At 36.5% G+C, this 19,217-nt stretch overlaps 1 long non-coding RNA gene across 1 annotated transcript; it reads left to right on the top strand.

Moving 5' to 3' along the window:
- Window positions 1–10,106: 10,106 nt before the first annotated feature.
- LOC110909712 lies at window positions 10,107–15,900 on the top strand. The gene is made up of 3 exons (XR_002575558.2): window positions 10,107–10,242; window positions 14,684–14,751; window positions 15,717–15,900. It is a non-coding gene; the product is annotated as an uncharacterized LOC110909712 (long non-coding RNA).
- Window positions 15,901–19,217: the final 3,317 nt, after the last annotated feature.

Raw genomic sequence — 19,217 nt, 5'->3', positions numbered from 1 at the left:
CAAGGTACGGAACCAATCTTGATAGGGTGTTGAAACTTGTGAGATAAGCCTGGCAATCCAGGTTCTTCATGACCAGTGATAGGAAATCATACTCTATCTTCTCAACCTCGTGCTGAGGGCAATAGTTTTCTTTGATGAGAGCAATAAATTGCTCCCATGACATGCTATACAGAGCAACCTTCCCTGAGGCTTGAACTAATGATCTCCACCACGCTAGGGCTTCACCCTTAAATGACTGGGATACAAACTTCACCACATCCCTCTCAGAACAACCACTAATGTCCACAACTGTGTCCATTTCGTCCAGCCAGGTCATGCAATCCACCGCACCTTTTTCCCCAGTAAAATCGCGGGGCTTGCAGGAAACAAAATACTTATACGTGCAACCCTTGGCGCGAGGTGCATCATTGAACACTATCTTCTTGGGACGGACACTATTCTCATTCGATGAGTGTCGATCGTCGTCCTTCTTTGGTTTAGACTGGGTTGAGGGTGGTTTGCTATGGGATGCAGAATGAGTTCTTAGTTTAGAGTGTGGTGCAGATAGGGCCTACTTCGAGACTCACTATACTCTTCATACTGCCGCTCTAAGGCCGTTTTAACAGCGTCGTCTATTAAAGCTTTTAATTCAGTGCCCGTTATATTAATTTGGGCGTTATCATTGTTGTCTTCCTTTGATTGACTATTAACTCCATTTGGGTCAGCCATTGTAACTTGGATATGCTACAGAAGATAATGACAAAATTTTTATTTAGGAGTTTATCATGGAATTGTCTTTTATGGCAATTCATTAACCATGGTAAACATAAACCATATTTGGTTAATTTGTTACTCATTTTTATTTAGGATTCGAATATAACTTATCCTCTTTACAAACAATATTGTTAGTGGCACAAAAGCCTAGTCACATGGACGTTTTATATATTATCAGCTAGGATTTCAGAGAATCAAGGCATGAAGGTTTGAACCATAGTTCTTTTACCTTTTCTGACAGGGAGTCATGGACTACAACTGTCCTTTGTTCTTATATGACAATTAGTATAGCCCGTAGGCATTACATCGCTAATGGATGTTTGATAAGTGATCATCTTAATTGATGATTTAAACCCATGATTTATAAATCATTAACTTAGGTCTTGGAATCCTCTGAAGGATTCTAATATAAGAATGACGCGTGTGATTTTAACGAATCACATCTGCCAAGAATGTTAACATGTTTACAGAGGTTAACAGGAATCTGAATCTTTTACTCAGGTCTCACTATTTTGGCCGGGTCTTATAATGACACCAGGCTAGGTCTCACCATTTAAGATTCTTTATTTAGGCAGACTTATTTAAAAGGAATGATTTTTGATTTATTTCAAATAAGGTATATAATGACAAAAATGAAGTTTTATAACTTAACATTCCATTAATCATAAGAACGATTACACCCTGCCCTAAACGGGACTTTTAAATAGACAAAATACCTACGCAGAGGTTATACGGAACACAAGTCCACGCAGGGACCAAATACAAGGATAGATGTCCGCACAGGGACAAAAAGATAAGTCCACGCAGGGACTGAAAGGCAATGGTCCATGCAGGGACTAAACATACAATAAATGTCCACACAGGGACTCGATTAAAATAGGAAATACAATAGAACATATAAAGACTAATGATCTCGCTTCTTCTTCCCCTTTAGCAGGTTTGCTAAGCCCTTGAGGAATCCACGATTGTTCTTACGTTCTTGCTCAAGATCTCGTTCTACCCTATTTAAACGGTGGAGGATTTCTTCCTGCTCCGGTGGGGAAAAACATGGCTGCTGCGACGGTTGTTGAACCGGAGGTCTAGCAGGTGCTGGATACCCATGAGCTGCGTATCCTAATCCCCAAGGATTTCCATAAGGTCCTTCGGGATGGAGGGCATTGTAATTGGCCGCTACCAAGTATGGGTCGGCGTCAGCATAATTATAGTGAGTGTGAGTCGGCAACTCAAACGGGTTATATGCTGTGGATCCAGTGTATGCTGGTATCGGGTTATCATAACCAAATGGTGGTGGAGGTGGTGCAATTGGTGCAGAATTCACCTCTGCAGGGTGACTCGAAGGTTCACCCATTTGTGGGTCTTCTGGCAGTGGCGGAAAATGACTGCCACTGGAGTGTCGAGGGGTGCTGAAATGAAAATCCCCTCTTCGTGCAAATATCCGCGCGCCTGATCTCCTACGCCTTGGAGGATCCGGAGGTGCTTGCTGAACTGGTGGAAAAGGAGGCGGTGTCGTAACTGTCACGAAACGCGAATCCTCGGAAGGATCCTGTTGCTGTTGTTGTTGCTGGTGAGGTGAAGAATGGTGAGAGGGTGTAAAGTACCACTCGCACTAGTTAAACCTTGCTTGGTAACTGTCTGGACCCTGATAGGGTGTTCCATGAAAGGATGACCCATCAGAGATCTTGATAGGATGGTTGGGGGTACCTCTTGCAGGTTCGATGGGATCCGTGTCCTCGTCCATATCCATCGCATTATCTTCGGAGAAATGGTCCTCTGGTCCTAAAGGGTTAAAACCTACTGGTTCTTGAACATAATCTGCCGGGTTGAACTGGCTTTGGAAGAAAGGAGTGGGATCGCCATAGGAACGGTGCGAAACAGAACGCTGGAGAGGTATAAATGAAGGTTGAGGGTTACTGGGCTCGTTTTCTGAGTTCGGCCCAAATGAGTGACGGTATGAAGGCGTCGAACTGTGCGAGGTAGACCGTCTAGCGGGCTCAAAGAGGTTCCTCCTACGCCTCTGAGGTTCTTCACTCCTTGTGCTGGAAGGAGCTCGCATGTGTGAAGGTCCGGCCTCGTGATCATTCTGGGTAGTGATCAACCCTTTGCCTCTTCCTCCTCTTCTAATTGCTAGTGGCATAATTCCTGCTTAACAAATTTTAAATCAACAATAAACAATAAAGGACAACTAGAACAATAATTCGAATTTGTCCAATGTTCTTGTCTAGACTCGAGTATGTGCAATTGTGTCATTGAGATTAAACACATAAGGATAGTGTTTAATTCACTCAACGTTGGTTCTGATACCAACCTGTCACACCCCGATTTCCACTCGTTTCACCGGTGGGCCCGGTGGGGGATTACCGTGACGTAGTTGGCAACAATATAGTCAAACCACACAATATTTAAATGCACAACGGAAGCATAAAGATAGATATATTTCAACCAACAAATGTAATATCCAAGTATCACAAATAGTCGAAATAATCCACAGGGGATCAAAATAAAATAGAAATATTGTTCAACAGATAGTGGCATCCCAAGCTTGCGAGACTCTAACGATGCTAAGGAGTGGCCAGCCTATTTCGTGTAGAACCTGCATTTAATCTTTTTGAGGAAAATACGTCAGTTTACACTGGTAAATACATTCAACCGACACTTTTGTAAAAGGTTTAATAAAATTGATTTGAATGCACAAGGCACAAACTCTTTATTGGGATAATTAATCAATTAAATCTTGTAAAAGAATTACATGTTCACGATGCGTTCAGTCGCCCGGGTCATACCGGGTTTAAGGTTAATAGACACGCCACATAGCATAAAGTCGTGGCGGGAAAACCAACGGTTATACCTTTACAAATATAGACACATTGTCGGGTGTACGCCTACACCCGCGTGTCAAGGTCGTGGCCATTTCGTAAAATGCTGCCAAGGATATCCGGGACATGGTCATTAAGCTCCCAAAGGCGTAAAGCCAACAAAACCAATTTTTAAACGGGTCACATTGATAATACCCAACCACTAATGAGTTGGGCAATTGCCCGACCAAGCGGCATTTTATATACCGTAACCCAAGCCCGTATAACGGAAAATAAGTTAAAAGTATTTACCTGAGCAAGTAATAACCTCAACAAACAAATGCAAGTATCTTTTACTGGTCTCCTATTCTGGAACGAAGGTTTATAACAACCTATTAGAATCCTAACGGGTCTTTAATTTAGCCTTAGCTTAGACCGGTCAGTTTCAAAGGATAAATACGGTTTAATCGCGTGAAAGGCGAAAAACGGGAATGGAATGTGGTTTGGACCCAACAAGTTTGAAGACTTGTTTTATGTGGGTAATCTAAACACATTCTGGATTTTGAAGTAAAAAGGATAAGGTTTGACCCGTTTCGGCCAGTTTATGTAAACTAGTTACATAAACCGAACCGTACGCGTAAAAGGCGTAACGGGTAATCGTAAGAGTCCTGCACAGGTTTCCTAAGTTAATATGCTCTAAAGAGGTTGTGGTATCAGTAGGATACCTTCCATTATGCCCATAACGAGTTTAATCCCAATATACGCCCCGTAGGGGTATTTTGGTCATTTTAGAGATTATAAAAGAGATTTCCGAGTTCTACAGGAAATCTGAGTTTCCCGAACAGGTTATAAAGTTCAAAATACTTTATTTATTATTTAAAATCAGCAGCAACTGGATTCGGGTCAAAATACCATGTAGAACTCATTTTACGTCCGAGAAGGGTATATTAGGTATTTACCGAATCAATGCCATAAACGCAGGTTATGAGCAGGTTAAAAATAATTAAAAATCTTTAAAAATACCAAAATATTATTTTACATCAGTGTGTAAAAGGTTTGGTGTCGAAATTTGGGTTTAGATAGGTTTTATACTTATTGCGCCGCTTAATTACTAAAGTTTCCGTAATTGCGCTATTTAGCATAACTCCTATTCTAGACGTCGGATTGACATGAAATTTTAGGGACATGCTTAGAAATCAGTAACTAAGGTTATTGTCCTTTCACATGTCCAAAATTCTTGTTTTTAAGTTAAATGGGCGTTATGGTCAACATTTAAGCATATAACGGAAATGTGCAAACGAGTCGGACAAACAATGAACCGGTCACAGAGGGTTATACCATCATGTAACCTGGTCCTAAGAGAGTCCTAAGGCATATCTAAATCATACCATAACGGGTCAGAACTGAAGTCAAAGCAAAAGTCAAAGTTTTGCGACTTTCGGTTCCGAACCGGGTCAAAATAGTAAATGGTCGGATCAAACAAGCTTAGACCAGTTATAATACTTATAATCATGTTATATGAGTGTCAAAACAGATTACACGCCATCTACATTACTGATTATGCATAAAATCGAAAGTTAGCATTCTGTTGACTTTTTCTAAGCAACTTTGACCCGACATTTGGACTAGTTAGAGCGGGAATCAGAGGGTGCCCTTTTAAGGGTTTAAAGCCCACATAATTACGAACATATAACTATCTTTGTTTCGATTAATCACTGGACCATTTGTGATTAATCGTTTAGTCACTCGTTAATTACGACGGATTGACTTCTAAGCTATATCTAAGCAAAAACTAAACCATAAAGGGTTAAACACACTTACAGAAGTTAAGTACACGACTAGAGATGCTAAGAGAGTATTCTTGAGCTCCAGAAGTGATCAAGAAAGAAGATTGAGGTGTGAAGAACAATGTTGCAACTCATGGCCCTTTTATAGTAGTTTAGGCACCTTAGATCTTTGACAACAAGCGCTACAAGTGTTCCTAGATGATCAACATCTGTCCCTGAGTGCTAGGGGACATTTAGGGGGCGCGCATGCTCATAATAATGGCTTATATGTCGGTTAAAACACCAAACAGTGCTTCTGCCCGAATTATCTGCATCTGGGAGGCTGACGCGGCCCGCATCCATGATCATGCAACCTTTACACGGCCCGCTTGAATCTCAATGTCAGAGCCCATATCTTTACTGTCAGCGCGGCCCGCGTAAAGCCCTTTGCTACCTTTACGCGGCCCGCCTGAGACTTGTTTGCAAGATTTTCAAATTTTTTTCATTATTGCAGTTGGCCTTTGGCGTTTCGAAGGGGTAACTTTGCGTTTTGGGCCTCTTTTATTTACGTATAAGGGCCTCGTGACTTTTACCCGCGCCGTTGAGTCCTCGGTTAGTTTATTACTACCCGAAAAGTCCTAACTTTCAATGTTGACGCTTTTAACCCCTCGCATACGAATTCGATCATAACTTTCTCGTTTTAAAACAGAACCTTGCGAAATTTATATCGTATATTCAAGTGAGCGTAATTTACTGTTACAAAGCCTCGGGTTTGTTAAAGGGTCACTCAGAGGTATAACTTAACATGTTGACACATTTAACCCCTGTAGTTTGTAATCTGTCACTTTCTTCCACATTTCGTTCCGTACGATCCATGATTTATTCGTTTGAAGGTACGAGCATCATTTAGAGTATATTTTCCCTTGTTGACATTTTGAACTCTAGAATTCACATACTTTCTATGTTTGTCAACTTTAGTCCCTATTTAGTATTTATTACCATGTGTAAACTTATGACACGTGTCAATACATTATAGGACGCAAAATTTCGAGGTGTTACAATCACTTAGGATTGGTTAGTCATTTGTTAGTTAGCTTATATGCCCATAGGAAATGACCAAAATGCCCTTTTGAAGCATAAATCCGTATTTTGCATATGTGATCAACTTTTTGGCATATAATCTGATTTAGTAACATGTTTAGGCATAATTGGGCATGTAAGACTTGACATAGCACATAGTTAACCATCCAACTATAGCTTTTTGCAAACGACGCATTATAGTAGCTTATACTACCATAATGGGTCGAAACGGGTCAAAAGCACTTAGGTAGACTTCCAAATCAGAATGTTAGCTCTATTAAATCATACCATATGAGTTCAAATACTCATTTGATTTATAGAACACCATTCTATCCCATCTCCCGATTTAGGATCCGATTGTATGACATAGTGATTCCATACAAGGTGCCACTTGATTCCTTGATTTCCCGAGCTTCGTTAGGACACTAAATCAAGGATACATGCAATCTCAAGTGAGTACATAGTCCCGTCTTTTACTGTTTTCAATTGTTTTGGGGTGAAACATATGTGCCTAATTGTTATTTTCATGATTTTAAACTATATGATTACACATAGTTGGTACTTATTCGTTTGACAAATTAAATGATTATCTATGGTTTAAACACCGATTTTCAAAACTTGTAAAACTAATTGTTGGGTTGTACTTATTTTATACATTCACCAAACTGATTGGTAGTACGATATATCGCTATAGGACTAGACACCCCATTCCTGTTGTATGGAATGTCAGAAACCAAATTTTAACCAAATAGAAATTGCCTTTGTGGTATTTCTATAGTCTCCAAAGTGTAGTCTTATACACTAAGGTTTGAATGAATACCAAATCACAGTTTCTTTTGTATATTTTGTTATACAACAAAAGTACAGTTTGATATGCTCTCAAATGTGATCTACCAAAGTATATTTTGATATACTATGTACAAAATCCAACATGTGTTTTAACATGCTACTTTGCTATAAACCAAAGCATAGTTTGATATGCTACTGTTTACTAAAGTATATTTTGATGTACTACCAAAGCATAGTTTGATATGCTATTTTCAAACCAAAGCATAGTTGATATGCTATTTTCAAACCAAAGTATAATTTGATATACTATTGATATTTTTATTCTTAAACCAAAGTATACATGAGATATACTATCAAATCTATTATTTCATTAACCAAAGTATATTTTGATATACTACCTATTAACTATTTCAAAACTAAAGTATATTTTGATATACTACTTATCCGGTCTTTTCTAAACCAAAGTATATTTTATATACTACAAACCTTTTATCAAAACAATGTATTTTAGTAACAAAACTTTTACAAGGATTCATGGCTATTTTTGTAAAACATAAAACCTTTTTCTTATATTAACTAAAGCCATGAATCTAAATCTACAAAACCTATGTTACTCACATGCATTTTTATGCTGACGTACCTATTTTCATATATGTTTCAGGTACTGCTATGTGATGATTGTTGATGCATGCTACACATAGGATGGACTTGTGTCTTAGCGACTTTAAAAAACTGAGAAACAATTATTTGTATTTATCTGAATTGTACTAAAACAATAAGATCAATAATTCAATAAAACAAAACTATTTCATCCATGGTTGTGAAACAATGATTCTGTTGTAACACTCCCCGACGTTTCCGCCACGATTTGTTGTTTTACGTGGTCGGGGTGTGACATATTACATTAGAATAACAAGCCCGAGAGAAGGGACAAGGATCAAAGTAAATGAAAATACAGACCGACTAATGAAAATGTTAAGGCATAGGGATAAAAGTTTGACTGTTATAAGTGATGAAATTCACATGGACAAGTCAAACAGATTAAATAAAGAATAAAGGACTTGATTGAATAAAAGCGATGGATTTCGCTAAGACGACCAAATAAATTAAAAGGAAGTCTTAATGCATACCTGAATGGTTGCTCTGATAACGACTTCGGTAAAATACCCGATAGATGGGTAGGAGTTTGAGTGTATGCGTAAACCAAGAGACGGGAACACGGAATAGAAAGTCAAAAGACTCGGATTGTGAGTTATGACTAAAGAACGACAAAATTTTGCAAACAGAAAATTTGGTAACTATAGGATGAACGGGTTGAATACAAATGAAGTTTAACATTCATAAGTGATGAAGTTTCACTCGAACAAGTCAAACTAGATAAATAAAGAATAACGTTTGAAAAGGTAAGTAAGCGCAAACCGAATAAACGGGAGCGCAAAATATTAATAAACCTGTGTGATGGGTCAAGAAAAGAATATAAAAGGAAAACGCAAACCAGGCAACGGAAGCATTAAAAAACATTAAGATAAAGAACCAGGGTAACAGGTTGAAAGGAAATAGAGGTGTAAACCGATTAACGGTAAAGAGGACAAACTGAGGCGTAAATGACATAAGAAGTCATATAGTCGGAGGAATAGTTCAAACAAAACGAATGTAACTTTAGACTACGGTCAAATTCGATAGAATCCAAAAAGCGAAAATAAATGATTCTAAACATAAAGAGGGGTGCCTTGATGCCATATATATATACGATTGAATAAAGACTCGAATAAAAGATGGTCTACAGGATCATCATAACCTACGGAATTATAAGTAGTGTTAAGGTCTACGGGGTCACAATTACATAGAAACAAACTATAGGGGTCTCACCTTAAAAAGGTAAAGATCTAATAAAATAGCCTACGAGGCTAAGCGAAGGAACCTACGGGTCGATAATGTAAAGCATGGGAACTAGTTATGACTCCCGCATAAAATAATAACGAGAAGGAATAAATTCTTGATCGTCAATTCCTCGATATAAGTAATTGACATAAGTTAAAGAGAAAACATTAAACAAAAATTCAGTTTTAGTGAAAAAAAAAACAGCGTTTTAACGAATATGAATATTATGGGAGAAATTAGAAAATGGCTAATATTAAACGATATAGGTCTTAACACCGATAGGTGTAAGACGATACGCTTGAAAGAAGTTTTTGATAATGAAAAGCTAATATAAACTTAAACATGACGTGATGCAATGCGATCACGGTCACAAAAAGTGATATAGAATATAATCACGTAGTAACGTGAGTTACGGGATAGGAGGTCATAAACTCATATAAGGCCGGAAAGGAAATATGGTATGCCGAGTAACGGGGTATAAAGCAGCCGGAGACTAGTAAGTCTAGTCGCAAAGACCCTTCATGGTCAAAATAGTAATTATAACTTAACAAAAGCGCTTATCATTTCAGGATTAACGTGGAATCTGTGTGAATTATGCAAGAAAGGTTTCGAGGACGAAACCTCTTTAAGGGGGGTAGACTTGTAACACCCCAAAAACGGGTTTGGTAATCAAACCACGTTAATATTAATGAACAGGTAAACACCGTTAGTGGTAAAAATTAACCCGGTAAATATTAGGATTTAAATAAATAAACCTAATATTAAATAAAAAGAGAATAAAAGCTTTTGAGGAAATAAAGTTAATAAGAGGCCCGAGTTAACAGGACTTAAAAATAAAACGGGTTATGACTTCCCCGAACCCACTAAGTAACTAGGAATATCAACGTAGTTAGTTAAGTATTGTTAAAACAATAAAGGAAACATGAAATAGTTAAACCTTTTTAAAACCTTGGAAATTGAGGGACTAAAAGGGTTAAAAGTGGACAAAGTTTTTAATTAAAACAAAAACTAAAACCAAAACACACACACTGTGTGTTTTGGTCGATCATCATCAGGAGAAAGAAAAAGGGTTCTTTCAAAAACCCTTAAAACCCACAAAATTCATCAAAATCAAAGATGAATCAAGCTAAAAATTGGGGCTTTAACTAATTTTGTGATCATCCAAGCTAGGAGATCACAAGGTATGTTGAATTTTGTTATTTGGTGATCTTTTGAAATTCTGATTAACATTCATAAATTGAAATTTTGTGATGAATGTCGTATACATGAGTGATATTGGGTTAAATTCACGTCTAGGAACAAATCTTAGTTGAAAACTTGATGTATTAGTGTTGAAAACTAGGAATTTGATAAACACCCATATATATGTTAAGTGGGTTTTTATATCAATATAATGAACACATGAAATCGAGTGTTGAAATCGTGAAAGTTGATGTTATAATTCAAGTTCTTGATGTCGTTCATGTACACTAGACATAGGGGCTTGATTTTGATGCTAAAACTTAGTGACATATGTGTGTTTGTAATGATATGTTGATAAAATTGGGGTAAGGTGTTCAAGAGATAGGTTAGAGACTAATCTTGAATGCGAAACCCGCCAAATGTTCGATGAAATGCTTAAATAATATAGTGCAGACCTAAATTTTAAAAATTCACAATAAATTATAGAAAAATCGTAAGGGTGTGTACTTTATATGCCTAGAAAGGTCTCTGAGTAATCTGCATTTTGTTAGTTAACATGATGACTTGGTTCAGATGTTAAATGGGTCAAAAACGTCGAATTCAGTGGCTATTTCGAAAAGACAGCATGCTGTTTGGGCTAAAAATAAGTTGCTGTCCTGATTTTGTAAAAATCATATAAAATCATAGAAACATCGTTAGAAGACGTACCATACATGCTTGGAAAGGTATTTCAGAGTTCTATGATCCATATTTGAACATGTTGATCTAATTCAGATTTTAAATAGGTCAAAATGGTCAATTACAGTAGCTAAATAGAAAATCATTGCACATTAATAATGTTCTTATTAACCAAGAAAAAGGCATAGGACTGTATATACTTGCTTTAGGCATGAAATATTGATTGTTGGGAACAAATAGCACTTTATGTGACATGCTTAAAGTGTTTAAAATCACTTACTATCTAGTTTGTATAAGTAACTTCACTAACGGTTCAAACGGTTAGTGAATGAAAAGATTTATGGTATAAAACTAGTTGTTGAATATATGGAATGCTTTGATTGATAAGTGTGTAAAAAAAGGGTCCATAGGGTGATAGCCATTGTATAGAATGACCAATCTAACCATCTTATGGATGTTATGATATAGTTGACTCTAAACAAGCTAGGTGTGACCAATGCACCCGCGGCTTTCATGGATCTCATGAACCGGGTTTGCAAACCCATGTTGGATAAGTCGGTGATAGTGTTCATCGACGACATCTTAGTGTATTCAAGGAATAAAGCAGAGCATGCAAGCCATTTACACGAAGTGTTGGAGACGCTCAGAAGAGAGAAGTTGTATGTAAAATTCTCGAAATGTGCTTTCTGGTTACGAGAGGTGCAGTTTCTCGGGCACATCATTAGTGCAAAAGGGGTGTTAGTAGACCCGTCAAAAATAGAAGCTGTGGCGAGATGGAGTCCACCGAAGAATCCTTCGGAAATCAGAAGCTTTTTGTGGGTTGCGGGATATTATAGGAGATTCATACAAGATTTCTCCAAGATTGCTACGCCATTGACTAAACTAACCCGTAAAGACGAAAAGTTTATTTGGGGCGAAGACCTAGAGAAGGCGTTCCAAACGCTTAAAGAAAATTGACACATGCTCCGTTATAGACACTGCCCGATGGAGTGGATGATATGGTAGTTTACTCGGACGCGTCGCATTCGGGTCTTGGGTGCGTTTTGATGCAACGGGGCAAGGTCATAGCCTATGCCTCGAGACAGCTAAAGACTCATCAAAAGAATTATCTTACACACGACCTCGAGTTGGCAGCAGTGGTATTTGCCTTAAAGATATGGAGGCATTATTTATATGGGGTAAAATGCACTATCTTCACCGACCATAAAAGTTTGAAATATTTCTTCGATCAGGAGGAATTAAACATGAGGCAGAGGCGATGGTTGGAAACTGTCAAAGATTTCGATTGTGATATACATTACCACCCGGGGAAAGCCAATGTGGTGGCGGATGCGTTGAGCCAAAAGATAGATTATACGCCCATTCGAGTGTGATCAATGTAACTAATCGTAACATCGGGTTTACTTGAACAAATCCCGAAATCTCAAATTGAAGCATTGAAGGAGGAAAATGTGAAGAAGGAAAGAATAGTTGGTCAATTGAAAGAATTGGCGGATGGTAACCAAGGTTAAAGACTCGTTTTGGGAGGATATGGGTTCCAAATTCGTGTGGAGTCAAGGCGCTCCTACTTGGCAAAGCCCATAAATCCCGTTATTCAATTCATCCGGGGGCAACCAAGATGTATAACGATTTAAAGCAAAACTATTGGTGGCCCGGAATGAAAAGAGATATTGTAAAATATGTGGAGAAGTGCATGACCTGTTTGCAAGTCAAGGCAGAACACCAAAAGCCGTATGGTAAACTGCAACTGTTGGACATCCTAGTTTGGAAATGGGAACAAATCGCAATGGACTTGTTGACCAAATTGCCCAAAACCAACCGCCGTTTTGATGCTATATGGGTAGTTGTGGATAGATTGACAAAAAGTGCTCACTTCATTCCGATTCGTGAAACTTATACATCTGAAAAGATGTTAGAAGTGTATACCAATGAAATAATAGCACGCCACGGAGTACCGATATCAATCATGTCTGACAGGGATACTCGGTTTATTTCGAACTTTTGGCGCGAATTACAAGAGCGAATGGCGACTAAATTGTTCATTAGCACGACGTATCATCCACAAACGGATGGACAGAGTGAAAGAACAATACAAACATTGGAAGATATGTTACGGGCGTGTATTATCGACTTCGGGGGAAGTTGGGATGTTTATCTACCATTGGTAGAATTCTCATATAATAACAGTTACCATGCAAGCATCGGTATGGCTCCGTACGAGATGCTTTACGGTAGAAAATGTCGAACCCCAGTGTGTTGGGATGAGGTTGGTCCGCGTGAGCTTGCACATAAGGATGTAGTCCGAATCACGAATGAGAAAATTGAATTGGTCCGAGCCCATTTGAAAGCGACTCAGGATCGACAAAATCGTATGCAGACAAAAGAAGAAGACCAATTGAGTTTCAAGTCGGTGACAAGGTTATGTTAAAGGTATCTCCGTGGAAGGGGATTATTCGATTTAGAAAAAGGGGAAAGTTAAGCCCGAGGTTTATTGGGCCATTTAGAATCATCGAACGGGTTGGTAAGGTAGCATACCGTCTCGAACTGCCCGAGGAACTGAGTGGAATTCATAGCACATTCCACGTATCACATCTCCGGAAGTGTCTAGCCGATGAAACAACTTATATCCACTACGATGACATTGAGGTGGATAATAGTCTTAATTATGCAGTGAAGCCGATAGCAATTCTAGACCCTAAAGTGAAAAGCTTAAGGAACAAAGAGATTAACCAAGTAACGGTCAAATGGGAACACATAAAGGGTTCGGATACCACATGGGAGTCCGAAGAGGAGATGCAACGGCTCTACCTTTCACTATTCGGTACGTACCTTGGTTTCGGGGACGAAACCCTCTTTAAGGGGGTGGACTTGTAACACCCCGAAAATATAAAACTATATTTTAGAATTATAAAGCATTAAATAAACAAGAACAAACTAACTAGGACTAAATAACCCAGTTAGTTACGAGTCTTGTAGTAACTCATAAGTGGGTTAAAACACTCAAAATATGAACTAAAGGAAATTAGAGGGACCAAAGGTGTTAAAAATGAAACTAATTATAATAAAAACCATTTTTAAATCACAAAACACACATTTGAGTATGCTGGGATCGATCAAACACAGAGGGGGGGGGGGACCAGAGCTTCTCCAAACCCTAGTTCATGACATTTGATCAAATTAAAGACTAAATTCTGTCCCAAATCAAAATCCGAACATAGATTAGTGATCACCTCAGTGAAAGGGATCATAAGGTATGTAAATTTTGTAGAAAATTCTCATTTAAATTTCTTAATGAACATAGGAAATTCGAATTTGATGTTGCATGAGTGTTGTACGAATGAAATTGGAGTAATATGATGTCTAGGGATAAACCCTAGATGATTTCTTGTTAAAATTTTGCTTGATACTTGTGGGGTTCATAATCACCATTGTAGGTGATTAATGGGTTTTGTAGAAACTTGATAAACATTAGGATTATGATTCTTGTTCTAGCGTAATCCGAGTTTTATTAAGTAATTTCTGAAATGTTGATGTTAAAATATGTGTAAAATTGCCTAATTGATGTTAATCTTGGCTAAATAAAAAGTTATGAACTTGAAAATAGGTTATGAGAAATTATGCCCTTAAGGTGTTTGTGAAAATGCCTAAAAGGGGATTAAAAACTGGAAATTTGAGCTAAAACGCGTGTTTGTAGAGTTAAGGTGAACTATGCGTTATATGTAAACAAAAGAGTTCTAAACATGTTGTGATTGAACTCTATAGGAAAGGAAACTGGAGCGTCAAGTGGACAAGCCGGTGGTGACGCGCGACTGAAGGGGGTGCTTTGAAAGGTACGCGACATGGGTTCCGTTACATTATGTATAAATGATTGAATTTAGCTTGTTAATGATGTCTTAGTGTAATATATGCGTTTTGGTGTGTTATTGAAGTGGCGAAGCTCACTTGACATCCAAACGGGTCAAAATAACGGTTAGAAATAGTTTGGCTTGTCATTGAAGTGAGGATTTCACTCGACAACCAAACGGGCCAAATCTATGTCCTTAAAAATTATTTTGTGTGTAGTGACTCGAAAGTCTCATATTGTGCTAATGCTAGATAGCAATGAACCAATGAATGGATATACTAAATTGAGTTTATAAATCCGTGATATTGAGTCAAACGGTAGAAACTAGTTGCAAGAATTTCACAAGTGGCATGCTTAAATTTTCGATAAACAAGCATGAAATCCTAGTGCGAGCGTAAAGCCATGTAATGGTATAAACACGCTAAGTAATCCAAGCCCGGGGAATGGGTGAATAAGTCTAGAATGCCAAAGTATAAATTGGTGAACAATATGCACACATAGTTAATGGGTCGATTAATCGAAACAGGAATTTTGTGAACCATTCATTCATGAATCAGGTTTCGTTAGGTGAAATTTACATGGTTGGATCCGTAATTTTATTACGGACTCATAGGAAAAAGAATCAACTAAAACGGACAGACGAGTAAAAAGTTATACTATTTTAAAGTTAGATTTTTACAAATTTTTGAAACTGGGCAAATATGCAGGTCCAGAAACTGGACCTGCTAGAAAACATACTCCCCCGCGCCACGCGACGGGGACCCAAGACAGTGGCGCGACACGCGGGGCTGCCCGCGGCACGCGAAGGTTACATCTGAGTCTGGCGCGTGGCGCGACAGACCATAAATTGATATTTTTGTTTTTTTTTTTTGTTATGTGTATGATAATAAGACTTGTATATGTTCATTATAACATTGTCAAAACTAATAATTGATGTGGTTTTGACCTCAGGTAGTGCTCATTTCATTTCGGATGCCGATCAAGCAATGATGCAAGAACCGAACACCAAATTTTGTAGCTTCCGCGTTAAATTAGACATGTTTGGACAATGATGTTTTATAAACATTAGTAGATGTTGAATGTTTTAAACAAGTTAGATTGTTATGTTAATACTCTATGATGATGTACAACTTAACTATTAACCAAGGTTTTGGTAGAAATGCATTTTGTTTTTGAAAAGCGATTATTTTTCATATAAAATAATAATTAAGTAAGACGAGTGTTACAGATATGATCGGGTGGTTCCGCTGGTGGCACGATGATACTCTAGTAATCCGTCAGTGATCCAAATTTGCCGTTAAAAAAAACAGAAAAAGTTTGTCGAGTCAATAGTTATGACTGTTGTAAATTTTGTTTACCGTGATGTAAATTTTTGCATGAGACATTTTTTTTATTTTTTATTTTTTTTCTGAAACAAGTGACTTTTTTAAGATTTTAAGAATTCTTTTTTTGAAAAAAAACCTTTTAGGAGTCTTAGTTCTCATGATTTTCACAACTCAAAGTAGTTCCCATTTTACCCTTTAGATGCGAGAACCGTAGTAACCATTATCCACCCTAGATCTCATATGTATAAGTGGTTGAGATTGAATTGTTTAAGTTTCATTTGTCTTGTAGTGATTTTATTAATTAAAAAGGAATAAATAGGACAAGAAAATGTATTTTGGAAAATTTGACTTGTGTACTAGTTATGTCAACTTGTCAAACTTACAATCAAACATAATAGACTAGATCACTTTTCATATCAACATTAATTACGTTTATTTATTAAAAAAAGAATTAATTATAACACATGATTTATTATACAAAAAAATTACACTGCATGTATAAAGATAAAACGTCTTCAATATCTGATTTTGATCTTCATTTTTTGTTCGTTATTCTCGTCATTTGAACGTAAAAGCCCCAACACTACGAAAATTAAAGAAAAAAACAAAGCGTTTACATTCCACAAACGTTTAGAGGAGCTCGGGCAGACGATCAAGGGCGTCGAAAAACATTTTTTATCTTGAGTAATAAGAAACAATTTTTACATTAGACACCGTGCGCGATTTTTTTTACATTCAACAACGTACGAGAAACAATTTTAAACGTATGTAAAAACTAAACATTTACGCGTGCCGTTTTTACATACGTTTGAAAAATATATATTTACGCGTGACGTTTAGAGGAGCTCAGACTGACGATCAAGTGCGTAAAAAAACATATATTTTTTCATTCGACACCGTGCGCAAAAAAAATATTTTACATTCGACAACTTACGTAAAAACATTTTTCAAACGTACGTAAAAACTATTTTACGCCTTTCGTTTTTACATACGTTTGAAAATTATATTTACGCGTGACGTTTAGAGGAGCTCGGGTCGGCGATCATTTTTTTACGCACGTTGTCAAAACATCTTTTTATTTATTTATTTTTACATAGTAGTGTTCTCATACTCAGTTCGTGTAAATGTTTACGCACGTTGTCAAAACTTTTTTTACGCACAGTGACAACTATTTCTTTACGCATGTTGGCAAAACTTTTTTTACGCATGTTGTTGACTTTTTTTAAAAGTTGTAGTGCAAAGTTATCAAACATTAACGAATAAAATAGAAATTCCCAATAAACATATATGACAAATATAGCTTGCATTTTATAAAGAATATTATGTCAGAATTAGGAGAAAATAGAGTAAAAAGAAATAGATATTATTTTTGATAATTTTGTATTTTCTAATAAACATATAAGATAAATATAGCTTGCATTTTATAAACAAAATTATGTCATAATTAGGGAAAATATAGTAAAAAAATAGATATCATTTTCGATATTTTTGTATTTTCTAAATTACGTAATATTTTGGTGTTAGAATTTAAAAACTAATATATTTTTTTTCTCAATTTGAAATATAAAAAGAATAAAGGAGATGAAATGAGAGAAATAATGATAATTTGATGTGTTTTAGAGATAAGGGAGAGGAGATATGACATTGAGAGAAAAAGACTAAAATACAATTTTGAATTAAATTGATTATAGTAGATGTGTTAAAATTCTATTGGATGAGAGGAGTTCTCATGATTCTCGCAACGGTAATGGTTCCGCCTTGAACCGAATCATATATATATATATATATTTGGTAGGGTTCATGCGAGAACCTATGTAAACAAACGACATTACTGTAAATACATAATATAATTTAAATCAGCTGCTACTCCTCATCTTACTGGACTTCAATCAACAATTAAATCCTCTTTTTATTCAGTTCATGTCCAGATCCAGTTTCAACACAATTCATCATCTCAGTTCACGTCACACTCCAAATCCCCCAAAATTCGTCATATCGATCTTATAATTTACACTCCAAATCACCCAAAAGTCATAATATCGATCTTATAATTCATCATATATTCAAATTAGGGCTATAAGAAAATAATCATCCATCATATATTCATCATATATCCGAAATTAGGGCAATAATAACAGAATCATTGAAGATTGCGGCACAAATAGGGAGAAACTGAAGAACAAACGTCCAATGGATTCATCGTAACATGATGCTACACAGTTATGTGAATTTGTAAGTTTATACAATTTGTTTTTGCACTTTCATATGTTAACATGATGATTAATTGTCGATTCAGATCCTTTATATGTTAATATGACGATTAAATCGTAGTTTCATATCTGCATTAGGGAAAATGGTTTGATGTATATGATGTTTGAGGGATTCGGGGTAATTGTTGTGATACACCGACTTGTAATGTGGTAGGTATGTGTGTTTTTTTTGTATGTAGGGTTTGTTACTGAATAATTTTAAATATATTTGGTGGTAATATAGAATTTGAGTTGGCAATGGTTAGGTTATTCTATTGAAGTAAACATTACCTGTTGATATTGTCAGTCATGTTAATGCACATGTGCACATAGTTATGCACACGTGCATAGTTAATATGGTGATGATAAAGTTGATGCATAGATTGTTAACAAGGTCGTTTATGTTGATGCACATGTGCATGGTTAATATAGTGATGATAAAGTTGATGCATATGTTGTTAACAAGGTCGTTTATGTTTATGCACATGTGGTGATGATAAAGTTAATGTTAATGCATATATTTATTGATAATTTATGTTTATTGATCTTATTTTTTATTATTTTATTATTTTTTTGTTTTGTATATTATTGTATATCAACAATAGGAAAAAAACCGAAGAAAGTAACGTGTGTTTTGAAGTAAATGGATGAAGGGTCAAAAAAATGTCGGATGCAATGAAAGATGATTATGCGACATGCAATGGAAGATGATTACACGACAGTTAAACAAAGAGGTAAAAATAAAAAAAATAACTTTTGTTTTGTCTATTATTCTTTATCGAAGCAAACCTATTGATAAGCTCAGTCATGTTAATGCACATGTGCATAGTTATGCACAAATGCATATTTTGCCAGATTATTTCAATTAGGTCAGTCAT

The sequence above is a fragment of the Helianthus annuus genome, chromosome 15, assembly GCF_002127325.2.
Source record: "Helianthus annuus cultivar XRQ/B chromosome 15, HanXRQr2.0-SUNRISE, whole genome shotgun sequence".
Classification (NCBI taxonomy): domain Eukaryota; kingdom Viridiplantae; phylum Streptophyta; class Magnoliopsida; order Asterales; family Asteraceae; genus Helianthus; species Helianthus annuus.
This window is presented reverse-complemented; position numbering and strand designations above follow the sequence as displayed.